General features: G+C 38.6%; 1 protein-coding gene across 1 annotated transcript in view; it reads left to right on the forward strand.

The window, feature by feature from the left end:
- GMDS (GDP-mannose 4,6-dehydratase) overlaps window positions 1-26,797 on the forward strand; it is a 427,285-nt gene that overhangs the window by 240,668 nt on the left and 159,820 nt on the right. The window lies entirely within an intron of this gene.

The following is a 26,797-nucleotide window of genomic DNA, read 5'->3' on the forward strand; positions in this document are numbered from 1 at the left end:
AAAGAGCCTTATGAGTGGTACATGTACAACTTCCTTTAAAATGTAGGAAGATGCAAGCAGAGCATCTCCGTTGCCTAGGCATGAAAAAAAAAAAAAAAAGAAAGAAAGAAATTAGATGGGATTCATTGTGTAATATTTATTAAATAAAAATGTCAATGTCAAACATGACATTTTTAAACTGGACATTTGTTAAAGAAAAGACAGTCTGTCCCAACCTTTCTGAAAATACTCCTTTGATGACATACCCTAACAAGGTTTCATGTTATCCTCTTATCTCAGTGGATCTGGCCTTTTTTTATATATATATATTTTTTTTTTTTCTTGCATAAGGAAAACTTACAAAAGAGTTCTTCATTTATTTGTGTGCATTTGTGTGTACATATATATAAATTCCCTCTGTGTATACATATATGAAGAATATTTTTGTGTGTAGCTATGTAAATATACACATATTATCTATATATATGTACATATATATAAATAAACCATTTTTGAGCACTTCAGCCTAGTACATTTTATTAAAGTCTAAATCATGCAAACATCATCACACATGCCTTCTATTGAGCTTGCTGCAGAATAGCAATGAACCATAGCTGTCTCTGCAAACAGCCATAATTATGAGCCATACGAATAAATAGTGAGCTGTCTCTAAATTGTCTTCAATAATTCTTCTGACTGACATACTGTTAGCATCTTTTACCAATGTATGTAGTGTAATTTATAACATGTCCTAAATGTGACATGGCTAAGACTTTTTTTAAACTCTATGTTTCAGTACCCTTAAGTAGCCCAATACAGTAAAATCTTTGTTCCTTACAGAATGCATGCATGTGTACAGTATATATTTATCTGGTCTGGAATAAGCATTAATCTTTAATTACTGGATAAACATATTAAACAGGTGTGGAATACCTGAACTTTCAACTGTGCAATGTTTATCTACTAGCGCAGTGGATACCTTGGCTCTGCAGTTTGAAAGGTTTCACCTTGCTGTGCCCAGGGTTGAGTGAAGAAGGGAAGGTTGGGAGGGCAGGCACACAAATGCTCCAAATCCCACATAAATCAGAAATTTCCAGCTATAAATTATGCACCATCATAACATCAAGTTAGTGCAGTTGGCGAGCCAGGGCTGGAGCATGGGGTAGTTTATAGCGGAAAAATGGCTTTTCAATGGATAGCACACCCTCGGACTCCTTCTCCTCCTAGGCTCTGTGTGCTAGGCTTGTGGTGTGAGGAGATATAAAGCAGCATTTTTCTAGCTGCCTGGTGGAACAATGAGGGCTCTGTTAGCAGAAGCCCAAATTTCTGTAGTCCCTGCCTCACAAGGTTGGAATGACTGCTTAAACCCAGGTTCAAAGCCCTTGGCCTCCAAGTGCTTTAATTTAGCACTATTTTTGCTGCTCTAGCCTCTGTTTTTTCTGCTTAAACCATCTAAGGTCTCCTTGTTTTGCAGGGAACTAAGCAGCTCCCTTTTATAATTAGATTAAAGATAATCAAATGAAGACTTGGATATTTTTTAATGTCATTTAATCTTTTTTGGTTTTATTTTCTTTTCACCATTTGCAAAATTTCTTTTTACCACCATTGCCTAACTTCCTGTAAATTTGCACCTCTTTTTTTGCTTCACTGTATTTCAAGCTTCTAGTTTTCTTGCTTAAGAAATATATATATATATATATAATTTGACAGGTATTTTTCAGCATTTTTATTTGATGCCATAAAATAAAACTTTACCAGGTGTTTTTAGGTATGATTCACACCACTTTCATTCTTTCACTGTCAGTGTTCCCAAGGCTGACTAGTGCGAAAATAAGAGAATGCAAAAGAATCATGCAAAAAGTGCAAAAGGGATACAAATATAGTGGAAAAAGACACAAATATAGAGTAAGGGGTTAAGCAGCTGTGCAGAACTGCAGCTAAAAGGGGGCTGTGCATTAATAAATGTAACAAGTGCTGGCGCAATTTGCTTCTAGCTTTAAAGCATAAAAACACAATCCCAAACATAGGTATTATTCAGATAATAATCACCCAAAAGTTTGTTAAAACCAACGCTTAGTATTAAAGCTGTGAAAAAGTATGTAGCGGCTGATCTCAAGTTTCTAAAAGATAAATTTTTCAAACTTAACTTTCCCATTCCTCCATAATGCACAATTAGTACAAGCATATTTGAAATAGGAGCAAACAAGCGCTTTTCTGGTATCAAAGACTCACATCAAAATTATGTTAGAAACTGAAGAAATTGTACATGAACAACCCTGTTTCAAAACAGGGAGAGGGAGGGTAGAGGAAAGATCATCTGAATGTGCAGGGTATAGAATATCACTGTGCTCTTTATCTAGGCAAAAACTATCATGCTGGAAATTACAAGAGATTCACTACCTGAATCTTGACAGGAATTTCTTTTACAGGCAATAGAGTAGAGGCCAAGGTGGAGATCATATTTCCAATTTGTTAGGTTAGTGCATATCCAAGGAGTACCAGCTGACAAGTCTTTCTCATTTTAAAAGTTGTGCTAAAAGTCCTAAGGTTTGCTCTTTTTTCACAGTGAGATCATTACCAGTTTTTTGTTCTGTCTCTTGACTTTCCCTCATTTGGGTAGATTTTGTATGATTATGATTGCGTAATGTGCTGTGATGTTTACTTGCTTTAGATTTTTTTTTCTCTCTCTCTTTCATTAGTCTTGTGTACTGTAAAAAGGTTAAAATCATAGAATTGTAGAATATCTCAAGCTGGTAGGGACCCATAAGGATCAATGTGTCCAACACCTGTGAGCTTTTAGAAGCAGACACCTTTGTACCTAAGATGCTGTGAAAGAAAGGTACTGAAGTGTTTGTGTGTCTGTAACTCTGTGCTCAAGAACAGGCCCCATAACTTCAGTGGGCCTATGGGTGAAAATGCCTGATAGAGATTTGCTGGGCCTGATCCTGAAAGTCTGTATGATTTGTTCTGAGTATACCACAGAATATTGAGTTTATTGTTTGCAATACAACATTGGGTATGTGTCGTGGTTTAAGTCCAGTCAGTAACTCAGACCCACGCAGTCGCTGTTTGCTCACTCCCCACCTTCCCCCCCCCTACCCCGCCCTGTTGCCAGAGGGATCGAGAGGAGAATCGAAAGAATGCAACTCCCACGGGTTGAGATAAGAACAGTCCAGTAACTAAGGTATAACACAAATCACTGCTGCTACCACCAATAATAATAATGATAAGGGAAATAACAAGGGAAGAGAATACAACACCTCACCACCCGCCAACTGATACCCAGCCTGACCCGAGCAGTGATCTAACCCTTCCGGGTAACTCCCCCCAGTTTATATAGTGGGCATGACATGCTGTGGTATGGAATACCTCTTTGGTCAGTTTGGGTCAGGTGTCCTGTCTCTGCTTCCTCCCATCTTCCCCTCCTCCCTGGCAGAGCATGAGGCTCACAAAGTCCTTGGCCAGAGTAAACGTTACTGAGCAACAACTAAAAACGTTGGTGTTATCAGCTCTGTTCCCAGGCTGAAAGTCAAAACCACAGCACTGCACCAGCTACTAAGAAGGAGAAAAAAGTGACTGCTACTGCTGAACTCAGGACAATATGTTTTCCTTTTTTTCTTCAAAGTCATGTTAATATTTTTTACACAAGGCTCCTAGTGCCAAGTTTCACCTCTTATGGATTCACATGTGTCTCTTGACCATGAGACCAAGAGCTATGAAGCTCTCTGGTGCAGAATATAGCTGTTAAAAAGGAAATGTATATGATTCCCACCACAACTAAATATAGTATAATCCATCTTTAATTTTTTATAACTATGAAAAATATTCTGGATATGGATTGTAATCATTAACACTTACCCTTTCCTAAGTTATTTTCAAACAGTAATTTGCAATAAGCATACCTTAAAAAAAAACAAGTAAAGCTCACTCAGTGTGATGATAAGGTTTCATTTTGCTTTTTGAGTTCTAAGTGGATCATGCTTTTCTTACAAGATTTGGCTATTCCAAATAGGTTTATGGATTTTTTTAATCATTATTACTGTGTTAAGAGCTGTGGAAGGTATCTTTTTTTCCCTTTGGAAGACTCATCAGAATGTTGGACTCCACCAAATATGGCTTAATTCAGATGGTTTCATTACTGACTAGAATGTTCTTTTGACCAAAAATTGGAAGAGATATGGCAACATTTGGTCTGTGTTTTCAGACAGACATAAATATACCTCATTAAAAACAAAAAGCCTGCAATGATCATTTGAAATACCTGATTGCAAAACCAATTATCACAGCCCGCTTCTTTGACATTTAGAAAAGGTGAACTATATTTTGACAAGTAATTTCATAAAGTAAGTATCAAACTAAAGACATGAACAGATGTTGAAGGTGTTTGCCCATCTTAGTAGTAACTCCAGTATGGGGGTTGCAGTCACAGTTCTTGCTGCAAAGGAGCCCATCAGATTTCAGTAGTGGATGTGTGTGCTTAAGATACTGTTTCATACTGATACCAAAAAATGGGAGTGGGAAATGAGCAAGTATTAAAATTAGAAAAAGAGAGACTTTCCTGAATTACTCTTGGAAATACACCGTAGATATGGCTGGATGCTGGAAACAGGGGTAGGAATACAGCTTTCTAGCCCATCAAGCTACTCTGCATTTTTGCAAATAAAAATAGTGGCAATTCAGACATATCTTAACATATTCTCAAATTCCATAAAACTTATACAACTGTGACTTGAGGGAAAAATAAAGTGAATGTTATCTTAAAAATGGGTTAAGTATTCCTGATTTCTGAGATCACAAGGAATCTTTAGCCAGCTGGGGCCTTCAGGTTATTCAGTGATTCCTAAGTAGAAATATAGATGACTAATGAAATAAATAGTTGTCTTCCTCTTAATTTTTCATTTATAGGGCCAACAGTTCTTACATTTCCTGAGGCACTCTGCATATGTTATTGAGATATGTTAAAATGATCTCGCCTCATTTATCCTCCCCCACAAAATAGTTGAGATGTAACTTTCCAAAGAAAACATCTGAAACATTTAATTTTACCTGTCACTTTTTTTTATTTTCACTGTTAAGCGTAAGACACTGGGCTGTACATTTCTAACAGAGGGTTTTCATGTGAAGGTTAGAATAAACAAAAGTATGATTTAACATTCAGAGACCAGAAAATGACTAATGGGCAACCTTAATTCATTTTCCAGGTCCTAGGTACACATAGTTGAAAGCTGTAAAGGTAACAAAGGTTATCAAGACCTAGAGATAAGAACTAGAAGTTGTTGAGTTTAGTGTCTAAAATCAGAGTTTCCTCATTTTTCTTTCTACTATGTGAAGTAGTAATTCCTTGGATTTACACTAATCACACTGTCAATACTATATTGTGATTTATCTTATTCAAGGAATAGATATTTAATTAACTTGGTTCATCTAGGAGTATTTTTTGTTGTTATCTATCTGGATACTGTGCATGCATGTTTGTATTTTTGCAGAACTGTGTGTAAATATCTCCTCTACCATCTTGATGAATTTTAAAATTATGGGGAAACCTTTATTTGTAGATGGTAATTGTTTCAATTTTTTTTATGAGTCTCTCTAGCAAAAAAGAATTCAAATTGTAATGGTTTATGGGCTAATATTTCTGTTTGCTACAGCCATTGTGTTTCTGCTATAGACAAATGCTACTCTATCAGAACCTGTCTGACTCAACTTTTCTGTTTAAAATATTCACATTAGATATGAACCCTCAACAGATTAACTCTTCTAATGTTATGCAAGCAGAAGTAGTATTTGAGCTCTGCTAATTATACAGTTACTTTTATTGAGTCCCAGGAGAAACTGGGGGAGGTATTGTAAAATAAAAGCTTTTATATCTAACTAGCTGTAGAAAAATGCTCTTGGATCAAGCTTTTGGAACAGATAATTCCTAAATACATGCAACTGCATATATGATACTTCTGTAAAAATATTAAAAAAGAATTATGCTAGGACATTTTGGTTGTTATTCCTCTTGTAACTAGGTTCAAACTGTTTGACCTAGGTTCAGTATTTGTCAGACTGATTTCAGTGATAACATGGACCAAGATTCCAAAACCATTATGCAGGTCTAAAGTCTGTACTGAAGTTGTGTGGCATATCTCTTCCAATTACTTTTTGCTCGTGGTTATTTTACACAGTGAAGAAGCCACTGAACTGAGAATTTCTTTTTTCTCACTTTATAATTACAGCAATACTGTTGTATAAGCTGGAGCTTGCTTAATGAATGAATGTATTTTCAGCCATCGGATGGAACACTGTTTTCACTGGTTTGACTTACAAAGAATGAGCATTCTATATGATTGCCACTCTTTCATCATGTCATCACTGCCTCCCTACTCATTAGTCACTTTTTGAAGGACTGATCCAGCTCCTGCTGAAATTAGTTGGAAATCATCTGCTGTATACGAAAAATTTTCTGTTGCACGTTGTCTAAGTTCAAATTTGTTTAATGTTTCCAAATGTAACAACGTTTTTATTCTCTGTAAAGAAATGCTGCCTCTAGGAACAGGTAGGCAGAGGAAGACAGTTTGGAAAATATCTTGTACTTCACTGTGCTCATGCACCTGCAAGTATATGGCAAAAGGAGCCTGCCCTATACCTGGCTGAGAGTAGGGAACACATTAGCAAAATAAACCCTTTGTGCTAGAGACTCAGAACATCCCTGTCCTCTATCCTCACTTATCTATCTTGATTAGATTGGATTTGAGGACTACTTGTGGAGATGGCAGGATCCATCCCCACCGGAACTGCACAGTCCTCACTAAGATCTTTCTATGATAGACCGTTCTATGATTCTGTGATCTTCCTTTGTCATTTTGTCTTAACGGTGACATGCAGGGGTGGCCCAATACCAGGGAGGCAGGCAAGAGCAATAGCAGTCAAACCAAAAACAGCCTAGGGTGTTCATTACTGCTCACTACATTCAGTACTAACAAAGTGAGACTATTTTCTTGTTATGCATTGGAAAATGGAAAAAATGCCCATTACTTTCTAAAGGACCTTATAACTTTCTTCTGCACACTGCTTTTCACACTCTGCCTGAATAAGCTGGGGAATAGCCAGTGAAATCCCCAAATTATAACAAGTTGCAGCATGCAAGAGCTATTTACAACATGTAAGAAATTTCCATAAATGATTTATTTTTTTTATTAGCTACTGCTTGAGCACATTACAGAGTTCTCATGCATTCATGTGCCTGCACAGTAGCCCTCAGCAGGGATTCCACTGGCTAGGGAGTATTGCCCTTCATGCTTAAATTTGTTCAATATCTTCTAATCCCAATTTGATTTCTAGTCATTGTAAAGTTCCAAGAGCTGCAAAAGACACAATGTTGAGGCTTTTTATTAGAGGAAGAATTTGCATCATAAAACTAAACAAATTATTTTGGACTTTGCAGACTTTATAGAATAAGTTAATTGTTTGTTTGGCTTTCTTGCATAGTTGTTTACACTCCAGATCAATCTCCTTCCTCCATACATCGCACAGGTACTTCCACATCTATGTATAATACAGTAATGGTATAATGTTAGAAGTAGTGCCTGTAATATTCTTCTTTTAGAGAACTGTGAGTCCTCAACTTTGTCTTGTGCCTGAAACTGGGCTCCATAAGCTCCCACTCCACTGACCTGAGTGCCTGCTTGCGGATTCAGATTTTCTGTGAGAGACACAGTTCACTTATAAGTAGGGCATGACTGAGTATAAGCCTGCTCTCATATTTTTATTACTGGTTTGAGACAATTAGGGTTTGCATCATTTGAGTGTGTTCTATGGAGGTTTTGGTTTTAGTTCATGGAAATGGTGACCAGAGTTTGGGATGACCATATCTTTTCTTCTTAGAGATACCTTAAATCTAATTTAATGGACTGGTTTCTGTGTTTTAGCTTTCCAAATGTGCAATTATCCCATTAGAACTCCACCAGAGTCAAGGCTAGTCAGAGCGCAACAATTTAATTTTAAGGGAGGGGAGAGGAGCTTAGGGACTTGTGTTCATTTTGATGCTGAACTCTTTCTCACACCCACTAGAAATTCCATCCCGAATACTTTCACTGAAACAGATACATTTGCATGAAATACTGCTCTTTAAAATAAAAGCTATTCTAAAGCAAATAAGTCCCCTCTATCTTTTATTCAGCAAATAGTACAGGGTGAAAATGGTTTCTGGACCATAGGAATACATTTTTGTATGACTACAGCACTGAACAGAGTGGGGATGGGGGAGCCCATTTCCAGCAATGCCTGCTTCAGTTGAGACCCAGAACAAAGATGATCCGTATTCCCGAAAGTGATTCTTAGTAATACCTGAGGTCTATGGGATGCTTGTTGCTATGTAAGCTTTGCTAATCATAAAAATAGATAAAAAAGTAAATACTACATATGTCACAGAGCCCATCATGGAATATTTACAGTGTAAAAGAATCAACACACTGACCTTTGTGGTCTGCGTTACTAGTAGCACTGAGCTAAACTATATATTCACTATTAATGCTAATGCAAATGTTGCTGTCTTATTTACCTGTAAACTGCTAATCAAGTCAATGTGGATCTGAGAAGTATCTTCTTGCACTTGTGCCCCTTGGATAATTTGCCCAAATATCTAATCCTGCCTCAACCCCAGGCACGACAATAAGGTAGCTGACCCCACTGCTTGTTTTCACATAGGCAGACTTGGAATAGTGGCAATTTTTTGTCTTTTTTTTATTTCATCATCCCTTCATTTCCTCTGATGTTATCATGCAACACTGTTTGCGTAGTGACAGGATGTTGTGTTGTGACTTAAAGTTGCCCAGCTCCTTCACTTCACAGCATGCTGTAGAGCAGATCTGGTCACCAAACGGACAGGACAGCTGATTGACCTCATACATGAAATCCAGGGAATTACTTTAAAAAAAAATGTGTATATATTATGGGAAGATTTTTATAGGCTTCTAATCCAGTCAAGTTAAAGCACTAATAGTATATTTAAAGATGTTGACTTTAAAAAAAAAAATAAATCTGGTTTTAATCAGGTTTCCTCTTGAATAAGACAGCTATCTCTTTACAATGAAAAATGGTTATACTATAATGTAACAAAATAAATTGTTTCTTCTATGCTTTAACTGAAGTACAGCAATTGACCAGTGATCTAAAATGCATCTCTTTTGGATGTAGCTAGAAGTTGGTTAGCTACATTTATCTTTGTGCTTCAGATGTCTCTTGAGAGCTTTGAAAGTGTATTGTATGAATTTTGTAAAAAAAAAAAAAAAAAGGCAAAAATAATTATACTTTGTAATATTTTGTGGCTAAAAGTAATACAGATTTTCAAACCACACTGGGGAGAGCATTTTCCCTTTGCTGTGCTTTTGATAGTAGTTATCTTGCTAATTTGTATTTAGTCTGCTGTTTTACTGAAGAGCCTGGTTTTCTTAAAGACATTTCAGCCTGGCATTTTTTTCCTTACTGCTCTGACCCCACAAACTTATTGTTTATTATCCAGCTTGAAATCCATTTTTAAGTAATTATTTCATTGATGACCATTTACCCTAGCTGAGGCTTCAGGAGAAGGAACTTCTGCCAGCAAAGCCTAAAATAGCCTTAAAGAGTTTGTGATGCTGAGTTTGGTGATGCAGTATTGATATCCACTTGTGATTTCCTAGGTGAGGTCTGTGTCTAAATGTCAGAATGCATCATGTGAAACTATGTCGGTCAATTAATCAATGCCAATGAGCCATGGCCTGCCAAAGTTCCATTTCATAACAGCCTCCTTGTCATGTTCACAAAATCCAAATCCGCAAGCTAGACCTCCTCCTTTAAGACCTCCAGTACAGGCTACAGAAATGTTTGCAGGAAAATACATTTACGGCATGAAATAAATGTTGTGGGCTGATGATAGGGCTGATCTATAGAGAAGGGGAAAAAAAAAAGAACAAATGAAAAATGTGGGGTTTAGCTTGATAACTGGTTCAGTAAAATTGATTATGCTGAATAGGTCAAGAGAAAGGCTCCTAATGTGAATATAAAATAAATGTAAACTTGATTATGCTGGATAGTTCAAGAGAAAGGCTCCTGATGTGAATATAAAATAAATCTGTATTAAAGCAGTACATATAACATAATTAAAAATTAGTTGGATCTGACCTTTATGTTTCATAGCAATGACTGCTATGAGGGAGAAAGAGTCATTCATGTTTAATAATTTTACTGCCTTATCTGCCTTAACCTGATCTTACCAGATGCAAAAACATAGGGTAAGAGAGGTAGGGAAAATCCAAACTGAATAGTAGCCTGACATGCTACCAAAATAAATTAAATTCCTGTGACAAGTAAGTCATTGTTAGGGAGGGAGGGTGTGAGGGGGGAAGGGAGAGTGTCTTTTACTTCACTGGCCCATTTAGGAAGTTTGGTCACTGGTATGAAGCCATACAGCTGCACACAATATAAAGTAAGTTTAACAGCATATTTGGTGAGTTTATAACTTCCCCAGGGCATTTTAACATTAAAAATAGTGATTGTTAACCTGGTCCATCTGAACTTAAATATGAGCTTACTTTGCAAGAAATGAGGGGTAACGTCTCAAGTACTTTTCTTTGTGTTTTATTATTGCTTAAGGGCTTACATTGCTTTATAGCTGCATTTTGTCTGTTTTTGCATTTTGTGCTCAACAGGGATATTTAAATCCATGGTCTCAGTAAGGATGGCAATCCCAGTCTGGATTAGAAATATAGGTTTTTGTTATAGTTATACACACATATTTAAAAAAAAACAAAACAGTATATGATAAAATGGCAGTTGTATATGACTTGACATTAGCAGTTAAGTCCATTACCTGTGTGTTATCTCTCTGGTGACTAACGATTTTCACAAGCAGCAAAAACTCTTTTAAAAATACTAGTGTCTCAGTCTGGCAGCCAAAAAATCACCAACAAATAGTGAAAGGCAAGCAAAATATTGTGCTGAAAAGAATTACTATTGCTTTATAGGATGAAGTAGATGACAGCGTATTAAAGTGATATTCCATTTGGAAAAGCATATTTCTGTATGTATATCGCACTGTCTTTCAAGGCAAAATTCAGGTACATATGTAAATGGAAACACCCGTGTTTGCAAATCCATGGGTCAGAATCAAAAAAAAACATTATACTGACTTAAAGATGAGAAGATTTTTAAAATAATATTGCTTAGAGTCTTCTTACTTCTTGCTGCTTTATAAGCCTCTAGGGTTTGTACTGTCAAGCATTTTTCTGCAATACCAAACCTGAAAGATTATGCATTTAATCTTTGAGTTTCTTGTGTACTTGTTCCTGGAATTGGACTTGGGATGAAAGCATCCCCCAAATATTGCAATTATTGTTAGAAATTAGCAGTGGTGTGGAGGTGCAGGAACCAGGCTGACTCTTGTGTCACATTGCATGCTTCCGTGTAGTGCTGGCAGAAACAGCCCTTCTCCACCAGTGCTCCTGTGCTGAGACTGTCCCCATCAATACCGAACAGCCACGGGATACCATATGGGTGGTTGCTAGTGCTCGCTATCAGCAGGTACTCCTTCCATAGTACTGTCACTGTTCCAATTTTGGTTTCATGCTTGTACTATTTTTGCCATGTCAAGGAACAAATGAGTTTAAAAAAAATAAAAAATAAAAATTGGACTATGAATGAATTCTTTCCTCCTGCTTCATATGTTTCCTTTGCCCTCTATAAGGTTGAAGAGAAATCAGGTGGGGGTGACTTGAGGATGGGTTTGAGGGCCATTTAAACCTTCAAAGCTTCTGAAGCCACGACTTGCTGTTTACAAACCCTGTCTTCTGGTGCTCTCATATAGTAGCCTGCTGCGTCACTATTTATTGTGTTAAGCAGTGCTAAGAGAGCCTCCACTTTTCAGAACACAGTGGCTCCTGGAAAGCCCGTTCTCTTTTTACTGGATTAGAGTAGCTTCCATATATTGGCACTGAAGGTAGAACTCACATCTCTGTGTAAAGCCTCATGAAAATAGTTCAGCCCAGGGTACCTGTGCGAGGCCAGGAAGGAGCAGAACACCCACTTGGAGGCATTGCTCAGGGCATGCCACAGCTGTTTCCACTGTCCCTCAGGGCCTGCAACACCCTCTGCTGAAAAGTTCTTTGCCAGTTTGTCCCAGATTATTCACAAATTCCCTGGCTGGCTTTCTGCTACTACTGCAGCTGTCTTCAAGGGCATCTTCTCACCCTTCCCCCCTGGTGGGAGACCACTGCCTGTTTTCTTAGCTTCTCACCCACTTTATAGCGCAGAAGGAGAGGGTCTCTTGTTAGACTCTGTGGCCTTACTTACCATGGGGACCTAACATGTAATTCTGACTGCTGAGCACTTAAATGGTGCAATAGTAACAGGGTTAACCCACTCACACTACTGTCTTGGAACTTGCTTGCAATCCATCCTCAGTCTATCAAAACCCAGTAATATGGATATTCCACACATGCTGCATGAAAATTCTAGTCCTTAGAACTTACAAAGGCCTCAAAATAGAAATAGTGAATTTTGTGGTATACATATGTATACACATACACACATATATATGTGTATGTGTATATATACACACACACATTATTGTGTGTAATTTATGTTTGCATTCCGAGCTAGTTTGAATGAATAGTGTGTAGTTTCTCAAAGTAACAATCATGGACTTTGTTTTTTGACTGCCTGAGGATTGGGATGTCATTTCCTAAAGCTGCCTTCATAAAAAGAACATTCTGTTCTATGTTATACCCCTGTAGATGGTAAGAAAAGAAAAAAATATTTTACATGCATATCAGTATCTTAACCCATGGGGGAACCCACTAGTGACAGGTCACCAGCTGGAAAAGGAGCTATTTACTACCTCTGGGGTGCAGCTGGTCAGACAGTTCCCCAGTCATAGCACAGACCACTTGTCTAGACTGTAATGAATCAGTTTCTCTAGGAGGACACTGTGGGAAACTGTACTGAAAGCCTTGGAGAAATTGAGGTAGATTGTGTCCACTGCTCACCCCACATCAACCAAGCAGATTACTTTGTTGTAGAATGCAATGAGGTTTGTCAAGCACAGTGCTCCTCTCCTGAGACTGTGTGGGTCAATAGCAAACAGTCACGGGACACCATGTGGGTGGTTGCTAGTGCTTGCTATCAGCAGGTACTCCTTCCATAGTACAGTCACTGTTTCAATTTTGGTTCCATGCTGTACTATTTTTGCTATTTCAAGGGACAAATGAGTTTAAAAAAAAATAAAAAAATTGCCTCTGGTGAATCCATGCTGGATTTTCCCAATAGTGTGCTTCATTTGACTTGTGATAGCCCCAGGAGGATTTGCTCCATAATCTTCCTGGGGACTGAAGTAACAGTGGGTTAGATAATTTCCTGGGTCATCTTTTAAGCCCTTATTGTAGATGGGGGTGACATTTGCCTTCTGCCAGTCTTCTGGAACTTCCCCTGATCTCCACAACTTCTCCAAGACTATAGAGAGCAGCCTTGTAACAGCGGCAGCCATCTCTCTTAACACCTTTGGGTGGATATTGTCAGGTTACATTGATTTGTAGGGGTCAAGCTCCTGTAATAGTTCACATACCAACTCTTCCTTCACTGATGGTGGGTCTGTATTTGCATCAACCTGGATTTTTGTCCCCGAGGCCTGGGGCCCAACAGTGCTGGTAAAGACAGAGGTGAAGGAAGTGTTGAGAACCTCTGCCTTTTCTGAATTGTTAGTGACTAATTCACCTCTCCTGTGGGATAATGTTTTCCTTCTGTTTCAGCTTGTTGTTTATGTACCTGAAGAACCCTTTCTTGTAGCTTTTTGACATCTCTGGCTAATTTCAATTTAAACTGAGCTTTTCCTTGTCTCTTAACGTAGTTGGCCTAAACTGCGTTAGACATACTAATCTTAACTCTTCTGAGTAGTTCTGTTGGAATAACTGAAACCCAGTTTCTCTTCTTCTTTTGAAATCTCAAAATGCAGCAGAATCCTGTTTAGTAAATGGGCAATTTAACCAGTAGATCTGAGGGAAACTTCTGTCCTAGGCAGAATAGGAGTGGGAATGCATTGAGCATTCAGATCAGCAATAGCCAGAGCAGTCTGTTTAACTGTAGCCTCTGACACATGTTCAAGATTTGCAGTCTGTGGTTGTATCTCGGCAGATTCTAATATAATCTGTTCCAAATTTGGAGACAATGAGGTAGATACAGACTAAATGCATACGATGCTTTTCAGTGGTGAGATAAAATTAAAATATACACATGCACACAAGCACAAATGGCAGTGGACAGAATGTACTGTCAACTCATCAATAATAAATTACTGTTCACACATTGAGGAGAAAACAGCAAATCTGTTAAGGACATAAATATGAATTTCAAGTCTTTCTCATACCTAATTACTTGGACCTGTCATAGGGGGTTTTGAAGCAATTATGTTGTGTATGTTTATGTGAAGAAGACAGGCCAGGCTACAATCCCTTCCCTGGGAAAGGGGGGGAAAAATCAGTTTTTAAATGAACTTATATGACGCTTTCCAGCCAAAGAGGTGGACAAAGTGAGGTGAACCAGATTAAGTCTGGATTTTGCTGAGTCTCTGTGCCTCATATCTTTAAGAAATGCTCATTTCTATCTACTTAGCACATTCAGACTATCATGATTTCATATCTTAAGTGGGACAACATATTTTTCTGTAGGTTTGATGAAGGGAACGTGCAGAATTGTGTATATCCATTCAGAATGTTTCCTCTGCTGCTTTCAGCATAGAATCATAGAATAGTTAGGGTTGGAAAGGACCTCAAGATCATCTAGTTCCAACCCCCTGCCATGGGCAGGGACACCTCACACTAAACCATATCACCCAAGGCTCTGTCCAACCTGGCCTTGAACATTGCCAGGGATGGAGCGTGTCACATGTGTCTTTGCTAGCTCCTTTTCCTCTATCATGTCAGACCAGTGTTACTTGTCTTCACAGGCCTTTTATGTCTTGTATTCACCCTGTCTGTCATCTCTCCTTCACTATCAACTCTCCAGCTCCTGCCTGCAGCCAGCTTCTAACACCCACATTCAACACCCACTTCTTAAATTTTCAGACAAACACCTCTCTCTTCCATGCTGCTGGTCAAGCTTGGGAGGCACCTACTATAAACACTCTCAAAGCTATTTCAACACCGCTGTGCTTCAAATCTCAGCCTGTGATGCCAGCAGGAATCTTCACAATTGATGTACTGCAACCATTGCCTAACAAGAGAGTCAAGCTTGTTTTCCTGCATCCTTCTTCCAGCACTGTCACTTGAAGAAAAAAACTCTTGTCTGTCTCGGTTTCATCTTTCTGAGACCTTTGGTTTCACGTGTGTACCACTACTACATGAGCTACTATGGCAAGTGCTGTAGCCTACCCAGGCCAGGTCATGCCACAGTAATACAAATAAGTAATTCTGTGGTTGTGTCAGAGGTTCAGTCTCAATCTCAGGAAGTGCTGCACCAAATACTCCTACCAGCCAGGTGCTCTCCTGGCAAATGTGCCTGTTGCCTCATTGCCCATTGCCTTATGCCAGGCCAAAGGTTCCTTGTGAAACTGTCTGCATGTCAACACTGCCTGTGGGGCTCTTGGAGTTAAGAGCCTCACACATATATCCCTACTTGGCTATTGAGCAGATAGGAGACAAGACGCATACTCAAGTGTGAAACTGCTGTCTGTGTAAGTGCTGATTTGTGGGATAATGAGGATAAAGACCTGTACATTGTTCACAACACCCACTGTAACTGGCAGTGTGCATCAGTTGTTCTACCTGTTTTCCCCTCCCTGGTTGAAACAGAGATTATCCACAAAATTTTTTAAAAACACTGAATCAGGCACCTGATATGATTCACCCACTTGACTGCAGAGGCAAGCTGAGAGATGAAGCTGCAATGTTTAAGGTTTGGAGGTATGGATAACCTTTCCTCCTTATTACTGAGTGTGGTATTTCAATGCCAAGAACCTGTATTAATAAAGCAATAGACATGCCATGATAGCTCTAATGCTTGTGCACTAGTTTGTCCACCACCTTGCAGCACATTAGAAAGCATGATCAGAAAGCCTATGGAGAAGGGTAAAAGGAGAATGAGGAAGATGTGTTCATGAACCAGACTCCCAACTTGGATTTGGCATGTCTGTCCATTATCTGGGTCAGGATGGTGAAGTCCCAGTCTCAACAGTGCATTTCAGAGTGGAGTCAAGGGATCATTTGGGTTGAAGGGGAGCCTTAATCCAACCTCCATCTTAGGGCAGGGTCAACGCTGACCTCAGCTCCAGTTGCTCAGGGCTTTGTCCACTTGGGTTTTGTAAATCTGCAAGGACAGAGATTGTGAAACCTCCCCATGTAACCTGTTCTACTGCTTGTCTCGCCTCATCACAAAAAATTTTCTCAGCTCCAGCTGACCAACTTGGCAGGTGTCCATTGGACTCACTCCAGTTTTCAACATCTTTCTTGTGCTGTTGGACCCAAAACTGGACATAGCATTCCAGATGCAGCATAACAAGTGCTGAGTAAAGGGGAATTGTCACTTCTTTTCATCTGACTTTTAATATAGTGCTGGATGCTGTTAGCCTTCAGCACTGCCAAGGCGCAGTGTTCAGCCTACTGACCACCAGGACCTGGGGTCTGTTTCAGCATAGATACTAGCTAGCCATGCTGTATTTCAACAGTTGATTAATTTGTCTTGTTTGCGTCTGACTTTATTGAACTTTACAAGATTCTTCTTGGCCCATTCCTTCCGCCTGTCAAGATCCCTCCGAATGGCAAATAAATATCAACTATTTACCCCAGGTTGGTGCCATCTGCAAATTTGATGAGGGAGCAGCCCATCTCCTCCTCCAGGTCACTGATAAAGATACTAGCCCAGGATTTTAGTGTTGGGAGTTTAATGTCGTGTTGGCGGATTTCCATAGCCCTGTTTGTGAATTTTAAAAAGTTCCACAAATGTTGCATTTTAAAAAGCCAGATCATGGGAAGCAAAAAGCAAAAGTACATAGTGGGAACCCTTTGACGAAGTAATTGCAAGGAACTGTCACATTGCCATGAACTGTCCCAGGCCTCGACGTGACCTAACAATTTTCAAATCACACTATGTGTCTGAATGTTAGAGAAGAAACAGAATTCCACTTTAAGCTGAGACCATTCTGCACCCTCAATTATGGTCTCTTTGTAGCTACCCATAATATATATTATTATATAAATATACATAGAGATACATGCATGTAGTTAAAGTTTTCCTGACAGAACTTGTCTTATGGCGGGAACTCTCTGCACAAAGTTTCTAAATGGAGTGAGCTTTTCCAGAAGAGTTACTGACCTCTAAAACAGGGTTTCTGTCATGAAAATGCTGACATAACCTTTAACTGTAGAGCCACAAACAGCTTTGTTATATTACTTGTTCCTAGCTTGTGTCCTCACTCTGGAAACAGTGGTGGCATTGTCTGCCACTAATCATGTTAAGGGGTCAGGGAGAATTGGCACTGATATCAGAAGGGAAAAATAATTCAAAATTAAAAATTCCCCTTACGTGAGTCATAGAAACTTGAGGGATTTTTAAATGAATGGCTTTACTTTGGGTCTATGTATATGATACTCAATTTTTTATTATTTTTTTTACTTTACAGATATATCAGATGTAGTAAATATTCTTTATCAATCTAATATATTTTGAGTATTTTAAGCCCCCTTACATTTATAAATCTGACTGGTGGATTTAATCACCTTTTTAACATGCTGTTTTTCCTCAGTACTTTATTGAAAGAGAAACCCAAGCCTCACACAGCGTTTCCAGTTCTCATGATTCTAGTGTGGCCTTGCAATATCTAATGTTTTCTTAGAACTCCAGCTTCTGGAGCTAGATGATTACCTCAAAATGTCAGCTTTTTTTTTGCTTTGCAGCCCTTGAGATTTCCAAGAAAAGGCTTAAAATCTGGATGCTAAAAGATCAAAAATAATAATAAACAACAACAACAAAAAAAAACTAGAAACTTCAATTCTGAATGGTTTGGTGGGTTTTGGAGAGATGTCTAAAGGCTTGTAGTGGCAATACTTTGAATATAATCAATTTCAATAGAACTGCTTGGAATGCAAATTGCCACCAGTACTCCAGTTATTAATTCTATCACCTAGACGTGTAAAAAGCAAAGTCCTAGTGCTAGCTATTTCTGATTCTTGCATTCAGAGACCAATACGAATTCTGCTTTGGGTATTGTCTTTGTCCCAGCCTAAAATCCCAGAGCTGGACCATCTTGAAAGTTCCTACTGTGAGCCAAGGTCTGTTTTTGTTATCTTGTCACAAAAGCATCTAGGGTACTTTATAGTATAGAAAGATGACCAAAAAATGATGGGGTTTTTTAGTATGTCCTTTAAAGCATTATGAAGAGCCATTGGCTTCTGTTACAGATAAAGTAACATAATGGCTGACACCATCATTAGCCTTGCAATCAGTTCTGCAAATGGACACTGAATCTGAAAGATACATAACACTCTCATGCTAAAGGCTTCTGTTGAGCAGCCTGCTACTATTGTTTTCTTTCCAGAGGTGCTAATTTTCAGAGATAAAGAACTGATTGCTGCCAGTGAGAAATGCAAAGGACCTTGCAAAAGCTATTAAGTGTGGGAAATTAACAAACATGGGAAGCAAATGGCTGAATATATGAGTTTCAGTCAATTAACTTTTTAACAAACAAAACCTTCAGTAGTTCCCCACTATTCCAGCTGTTCTGTGTTTGGTGTCAAGCTAAGTGTTACTTAATTTTGGCTTGGGGAGAACAGGAGGAACTTTGTAGGTTTTGCAGTAGTTATCTTTTTCATGGCTGATTAGCCTTTCATTTTCTATCAGCATAAGAACGTTATTGCCCCAGCCATGTGGAAAATACAAATTAAAACAGGCCTCTAAAAAAAAGAGACTTCTCTGCGCTGTGGAATCTCACTGGGGGTGCCGTCTAAGCCACACGGTGCAGAAGCAAGAGCAGGCAAACCTGTGGTGTGATCTAAAAGCTCAGCCCAATATGCACCATGGTCTCCCTCAGTGATGCAGCAGTAGGTTATCATCTTCAGAGGCTGCCCAAGCACAGAGCAAGAGCTGCAGGGGCTTGTGGTTCTTTTCATCTTGGAGCCCCTCACAGGGTAACCAGAAGGTTTGGTTGTCGCTTTGGGATAGGAAGTCAGGTAGTTAGAAGTAGTCTTTAATGTGTGACTTTACCAGAACTGAAGAAAGCAAAGGTTTATGCCTTCCATGTGCTTCACAGTCCCTATACTTTCTGTCTGCACCGTACAGTTTTAATGTACTCTGAAATCTTGCGTAACCTGACCACTGGATGAGATTATATTCTTAAGAATATCAACAGCCAGCTACTGAAAAGGTTGCCATCATAAAAGTGCTCCTTTTTGTTCTTGGTTAATAAACGCATTAATCATAATTCAGCAGGGAAAAAAAAAACCCGCTCTGCTATAGTAAAACCATCTGCCCTTTATTTCTTTTGTGCAAAGAAAAAGACATAAAATTGAAGTTCCTTTAAAATTTTCCATGATAAGTGTTTCTCTGCTTTTTTTTTTCAGGTTTCTCTAATTTGTATGAAAGAGACTTTGATTGATTGAAACCCCCTAGTAAATCTCTAAGCCCTTAACCACTTACTGCTTGCTTGATATAGCGTTTGCTGTTGTTTATAGTCTGCTATCCATGGGATTGGTTTTCGGTGCAGTAAAGTACTAAAAATCTCATAGAGTTGGATCAACTTGGGTGTTCTGCGGTTAGCATGGTGGTTGTTATGCCTAATTCCCACAGCAGAGAGGGGGAATTAAAGGGAGCATCATAAAGAACAAAAGTTAGTGGATTGCCAGCTGAGTAAAGCCCTCACTGTGAACAGGTTTGGGTAATAGCAATATTTCTAAAGGGGAGGGTAATGACACTTAAGTGAGGTTGGTCTTAGTAAGCAGTTGCAGGTCTGGATCCAATAATGTATCATTTACTGTGTCTGGAATAGATCGCTTGAATAAATTAAGTGAACTCTTACCCTGCTGTGAGCTTTCTTGCTGTGTGCTCTGTGCTTATTAGCCTCCTAGCCCCTAGTTTGACCCTATTCCTTTCATAAATTAATGCATCTCCAATTCCCTAATCTAGCCTTTTTTTTTTTTTTTAATCTCATGTTTCTTTGTTTCCACCTAACTTGAGGAAATAGCTGAGGAGTTTTCGACTGTTTACCCAGAGGCAAAATTAACAGGTGCATTTGGGGTTATTGTGAGGCTCATCAGATGCGCTGGGGGCTTGGCTCAGCTCCCACTGTGATAAACAAAACAGTATTGTAAATTAATTGAAAACTGACCAAGATGAAACTATCATTTAACACACAGGTATAGTTTTGAATTTTTTTTTTTTTCTATTGTCATAGGGTCAGAGGAGCATTTTAAAAAGGGCATTTCGCCATGTCAGGATCTTGTTAGCTATGGTGGAGACAGAAAACACTAGTGATCCAGATTTGTTGAGGAGGTAGTAGTAAAAAAAACCCCAAACCAAACACGCAAACAAAACATAACCACCACCACCAACCCCCCCCCCCCCCCCAAAAAGGCTAACTTTTTAGTGAGTCATAGCATTCTGAGCCATTGTCAGCCTACCTGACAATATGACACTCATAGAGGACTTTTCAGCTTTAGAGTGGTTCCTCTTTTATTTAAAATGAAGAACACTTAACACAGAAATGTCCTTACCACTGTATATACTGATTTTGGACAGACATTCATCATTTATGATACAGTCGAACATGCATGAAGGTGCATTTGCTGTCATTTGCCTGATTTAATCTGGAAGAATTTAGCAAGCACAGAGCAGAGGGTGAGAAGGTTAAGAAGAAATATATCATGATTTGTGTTATGTCTTCATCCAGGGGTCACTTACAGGAGATTCTAGCCAGTTCCACTTTATATCCAAAGGCTTTTTAGTAGGACAAAAAGTCTTTAAGATCCAGTTTCTTCCTTGTGAAAACCTAAACCCCATATTTTTCAGAGAACACTGTCTCCCTCCAAGCACTTCTAGTACTAAAGAAAAAAGGCCTTGAAAAGTTCTTTGTTGAAAGTTTTGTAATCGTTCATGTGTCACAATACGTGAAGGCAGTCTAGTTTATAAAATACCAGGAAGTTCATGACGAGCTGTTTAGTGACCTTGTAATAATCTGTCATTTCAGTCAGATTCTGTGGCATCAGAGCTTTTTAATGGTCATTTAGAAAACTGAATTCAGTAAGACCGGAAAATAATTACTGTTCTGTTTGGCAGATAAGGATATTCTGGAAGATGCAAGAATTCTTTGGATATTTCCTTATGATGTTTTAGAGTCAACAGATTTTGCAATGGATTATCAAATGGTCAGTAGGTAGCAGCAGCAGCAGCAGTTCCAAAAAAAACATTTCTCTGTTCTCTACTTGTAAGTGTTCATTGACTGGCTTATTGTTTCTGGGGGGAATAGGTAGAGCTGCCCTCCAGTATCTAAAACTCCAGAGTTATTTGCAGTGTGGAGAATGGAGTAGGACTGAAACATCAAGCTGACAGTAATATCTTCATGGTGAAAAGCTGAATGGTGGTATAATACATTGCCTTTAGTATGCAGCCTTGGTCTCCACACCTGGATTTTGCCTGACAACCTCTTCCAAAGTGTGGTTAGGCATTCCAGATGCTAGCGCAGGTTTGTAAAACTAGTCCTTAGAAGATGTGGCTGTAGATGGTCTCCCCTTCTGTAGTTTCTATTGACTTTAGGACGCTAAGCAGGGAGAGCACGCATTTCAGTTTTCTTGGCCAATAGACAATATCAGTAGTCATGATGATCAAGACAAACTGCACTCTGGAGCAGCTGAGGATACTCTCTTCTCTCCTGCATTTCTCTGTTAATGCTGATCAGTGCAAGTCTGAAATGGTTTTGATACCTGTGCTTCCCTGCAGGTTCCTGTGACAGAGTAGGTTGCACTGAAAGTTATGGAAGAACAAATTGGTTTAAGTTAGCTGAAGATAAATAGGATGTTTCCTCGCTTATGATTTCTCCACTCCTTATACCTACGTTGATGGGTTTCTTGTGTAATTTTATCTTTTCTGTTACTTCATTTCTTGTGTTTATAATCGTTAAAACTGCTATTGGTTTTAACTCCTGTTTAGGTTGTTCCAGAGATTACCTGAGTATTCCTACTAAAAGAAGAAGAAAAGAGAAAGGACGTAAAAGAAGGGTTGCCTCTGTTCAGATTTTGTAGCTTGGGTGATCAGGGTCACTAGAAAGGAGCAGATGGTTGTTTGGACTTGATGAGCTAGTTAAAATACAAAAGCAACAGCTGAGGGAGTCAGGTTTACTTGCAAAAGTTAGGACAGTAGTTTTCCTTACAGGTAAGGTCAGACTGGAGGTGGGGAGGGATTAAGTATGCTTCCAACTTCACAGGGTTTTGTAATGCTAGAATAAGAGGTTGCTTCTGTCTCCCAAGTTAAAAATTTCTGTAGTTTTTATAGCATGGCTGTGTGTTCCACCAGGTTCACTGATACTGGTTTGCCTTTAATGCTCTTAGTGAAGTCTGAGTAGGTCTGCATGGTTCTCTTGGCATCCCTGTGTTACTCAGGGTGCTGTTTAGAACTGTGATTGCTTCAGAGTTGGCTTCATCTTGAGATAAGTAAAGAGAGGTAAAAGTATCTCATTTGCCAATCTCCTTAATGTTAGAATTAAATGCTCTTTAAAGTGTATCTCTGTTGGAGTCCTCATGCTTTCCTTCATGCTTTTGATCACCATGAAGTAATTCATTTAGATGTCAGAAAGGTCAATTCATATATCACTGAAATTGACATGGACACTGTTCAGTTGCAGAGCTATTGCTCTGTGTACTATCCAGACTCAAACCTTGCTATAATGTTTACTTTTTCCTCTCAGTCAAGAATTTCTTCCAGCTGTAAAGAACAAAACATGGTATGGTTTACATTTTTATAATTAGAGATTGAGCACACAACTATAGATACAGGACCATCACTTACAGAAATTTATGGCCAAACTGATATGTATTTGAATGATTTTTTTTTTGTTATTATTATTTTGACTCATCGAAACACTTCGCAAAGCCTTGACAATTACATACGTTAGTCCTATTTATGCACTCATTTGCTGTAGAAATGCAAAATGCTTTGCAGAACTGGTGATTTTTACCTGTGTTTTCTGCAAGAGTAGTCAACCAAAGCAAATAAAAGCTGATAGCAGGTTTTGATGCCTTTAATAAGGGACTTGATTTTGTGCATGCTTTCAGTAGTGGGTCACTTAAATGTTGCGAATACTCTGCAGGTTTTCAGGTTTTTTCCCTCAAATTGATGTTTAAGTCTCATGCAGATCAATACTGGGATGGAGGCTACTGACTGAACAGCTAAATTACCTCAGAAGTGTCTGTGCTGTACCATGTTGAGAGCCGCTATAATCTTGGCAAATGAAAGCCATGTATTCTGGGAGCTATCCTTGTGCAGCATAGTTGCCAGTAATTCATTCTTCTACAGTAATAAATTTGTGGCCACATTAGAAGGCAGGGGGAACAATCAAATGTGGTTTTGAATAGGAGTAGTTCCATTAATAAATTTATATATAGAATTCAGAAATTGCAGAACAAACAGAGTGTACGTTGTCTGTGTTCCTGTGTCTGAAGCATGTCTTGGACTTCCAGAAAGACATCATCACACTGTTAATTATCCTGCTGAGAATGAAATATAAGCCAGAAGATTCATGTAGCATAGATACTTTCAAGAGAACCAAGAGAAACCAGAAGCAAGGGAGATGTAGGGGAAAATGTCTGAATAGCAAATACGATCAGTTAGGATTAAATCACCAGATCAGTTAGCATTAAATGAGCTCCAGCGGTACATTAGAATCTGAATTATCTATAATTATCTGATAATTTTGTAATCCAGATGTTTTCTTAAAATTTGATGAATGAAAGGAATTGCTTGGGGAAATAAAATGCAGTATTTTTTTAGCATTCTCATGGGCTTGTCTGGGCTTCCAACCTACAACTTCTTGCTCTGAGAGTGAGGCTTATATTAGTGTTTGCATGAAGACTGATTTAACTGAAGGACTTGATCCTATAAACACTAGCAGTTTCTTAACTGTGTGCATGGAGCCAGTATGTCCTTCCCTGCCTTGCAAACTATTGAATACAGGATCAAATCCCAGAACAATACATTAAAATACCTCTGAAAAAGTATCCACACAGCGTACATTTTATTGGAGTCCTAATATTCCTGTCTTGTGTCTTAAAAACGTACTATCGAATACAGTATAGTTCTTTGAAGCTGTATCTTAAGAAGGGAAATTATATTGATTCAGTAGGGTAAGAGTCATCTTGTTCTATAGTTTTTTTTAAACTTTACTGTGGTTTTTAGAAATAGCTGAAGGGAGGAATGAATAGTCACTCTCAGCAGAGAATATCAGAGTTTGAATTCCCTGATACATTCCAGTGACGTTGAATAATCATTTCATCTTCCTTTGTGGGGGTTTTTTTGAGGGCCATAAGGCATTCATTTACCTATTGGAAGGAAGCTTTATGTATTTATTTATGAGAGAAAAAAAAATACATTAAAATGCTTTTAATTTAGAGAGAATGCATACAATTAATATGCAATTTTGAAAGCAGTATCTAGACTCTAGTGCTTTTTATAAACACCTAGTAGAGAGTGCAAATTACCTGCAAATTATACACTTTTGGAAGATGACTACATGCAAATAAATGTTTAACTTGCAAACTTCTTAATGTTTTGTGCAAGAGCTTGGATTTTGGAGGAGAAGCAGAGAGGTTAGGTTGCACAGTCTTGAGCCAGGTTGCTGATTAACTGTCTTCAAGGAGTATTCTGAAGCTGATACATCTGCTGAACACTACTTATAAATTGTCTTATGTATGTCAGTGTCTGTGCTCCTATAAAGACTTGCGTATGTGTTTAATGTTGCTCCATGTGAGCATTCCCCTCAAGGTGACAACTCATGCTGAGTAAAATCAAGGGTAACTGTAAGTCTTTTTAGGTTCATGTATGTGCATGAACATATGCAAACACTCTAAACTGCCATGTGCTATGCTTTTAAAATGCCTGTTTACAGCTGAGTGGTGGTTTCGTTTGCTGTTCACCAGGTTCTTTATATTCAGCGTGGGCTATGGCAGCACTGGCAGAGGAAACTTTATGTATCTTAAACTAGGCAGGCTGCTTTCATGAAGGAAGATTTTAGGTTATCTAGTAATCCGCTACCATCTAAAGTAAAGATCATGTTGTACTAACTCTCAAAAGCCTTTTGGGGGAAGCACAGCAGACCCAGACCATTGCACAAGATTTTACTTCTCTGAATTCTCCAGCTCTGTGCAGAATCAGGAAGTTTTGGTGGCCATGCAAAGGCCCTAGGCATACACTTCAAATCCTGCTGCCAAACCTGGAATCCTTGCAGGCAGACTTGCCCCTGGGAGGATACACATTACCCTTCCCCCTCCCGGCATGGGTGGCTTTTCTAGGGCCATTAGCTGGTAGAGAGAAGCATCTGGAGGATTTCTTGCAACTTGAAGAAACATTAACTCTGAGAAGTTGTGTTGTTTGAAGTATGGCTACTCCCTGGTACTGTCATCTTCTCACCCATGGGAACTTGACCTCATGGAAAAGCTTGTGTGGGCTCAGTGTCATCATTTAAACATGTCAGAGAATTGTTGTTCTTCACCCTGCACTCCACTCTTGTTACCAGAGAGGAGCACTGAGCCCATAATCGGTAACAGAAATCTTGCTTGATGCTCCTGTTAATAAACATTACACATAATGGAGTTTATTGTCCCTCTGATGCAAGTCATCCTCTAACACAGTAAAAGTGCAGTTAGCAGATACTGACCACACCGCACAGTTCAGTACAACAGTATATTATTTTATTTTATTTTTTTTAAGATTATGTTTTAAAGTGGAAATTAAACATTCCCCTTTCATGGGTGGGAGAAGATGTATCTGATTTAGAATGACTGAAGTAGTAAGTCATGGGCAGAATGATGGATCTGAGATATACTTGAAGGGATAATTGTACACAACCAGTAAAGCTGGTAAATATTTAAGGGTCATGGGTTAAATGTCAGAGCCACAGTACTTGAGCTCAACTCCATAAAGTATCAAGAATGACTGGTAATTAAATCCAGGGTATATTTCACCAAAGGGAAATAAATTTGACAGCTAACAACCAATACTGGATTACCACCTCTCAGAGGTTAGGGATCATGCTAGTAATTGTAGGTGGTTTACAGTTGTTAACATAATAGTAATAGGTAGAATGATTGCTTACTCATAGACATCACAATACCAAGCAAAACTAAATCTTCTGTCTGTTAAAAAGAAGCCCGCTAATCATTACAGTGACTTCATTTTACTTCACTCAGCATTTTACTGTTTAAAATAAACATCCTTAGGCTGTTCCTGCTTGAATCCTGAAAGTGAATGTAATCATGATTCAATGTCCTCAACTCTTTCCTGGAGTTGAATGTAAAGAAAAGTTAAAGTTGTAATAGAAAAGTGGCATTGTAATTTATTTTTCTGAGTTGTTTTATGTCTAGAAAGCAACACAAATAGATATGCCTGCATTTAATGATTGTGACAAGTTCCTTTCTTTCCCTGCCTCTGCTCCCAAGAAGACTTTTACTGCTGGATAAACGTCTTCTGAATAAGCTCTCCTTGGTAATCTGCTAAGATCTTGCATGTATGGAATGTTTTAGTTAAAATCTTCAATATACATTTAAACATGGGTGATAATTGATGTGATTTCAAATACTGGAAACTGATGCACAATACAGGTGTGTATCAT

Source organism: Pezoporus occidentalis, unplaced genomic scaffold, assembly GCF_034315485.1.
Source record: "Pezoporus occidentalis ecotype Australia unplaced genomic scaffold, CSIRO_AGI_Poc_V1 ctg2, whole genome shotgun sequence".
Lineage (NCBI taxonomy): Eukaryota > Metazoa > Chordata > Aves > Psittaciformes > Psittacidae > Pezoporus > Pezoporus occidentalis.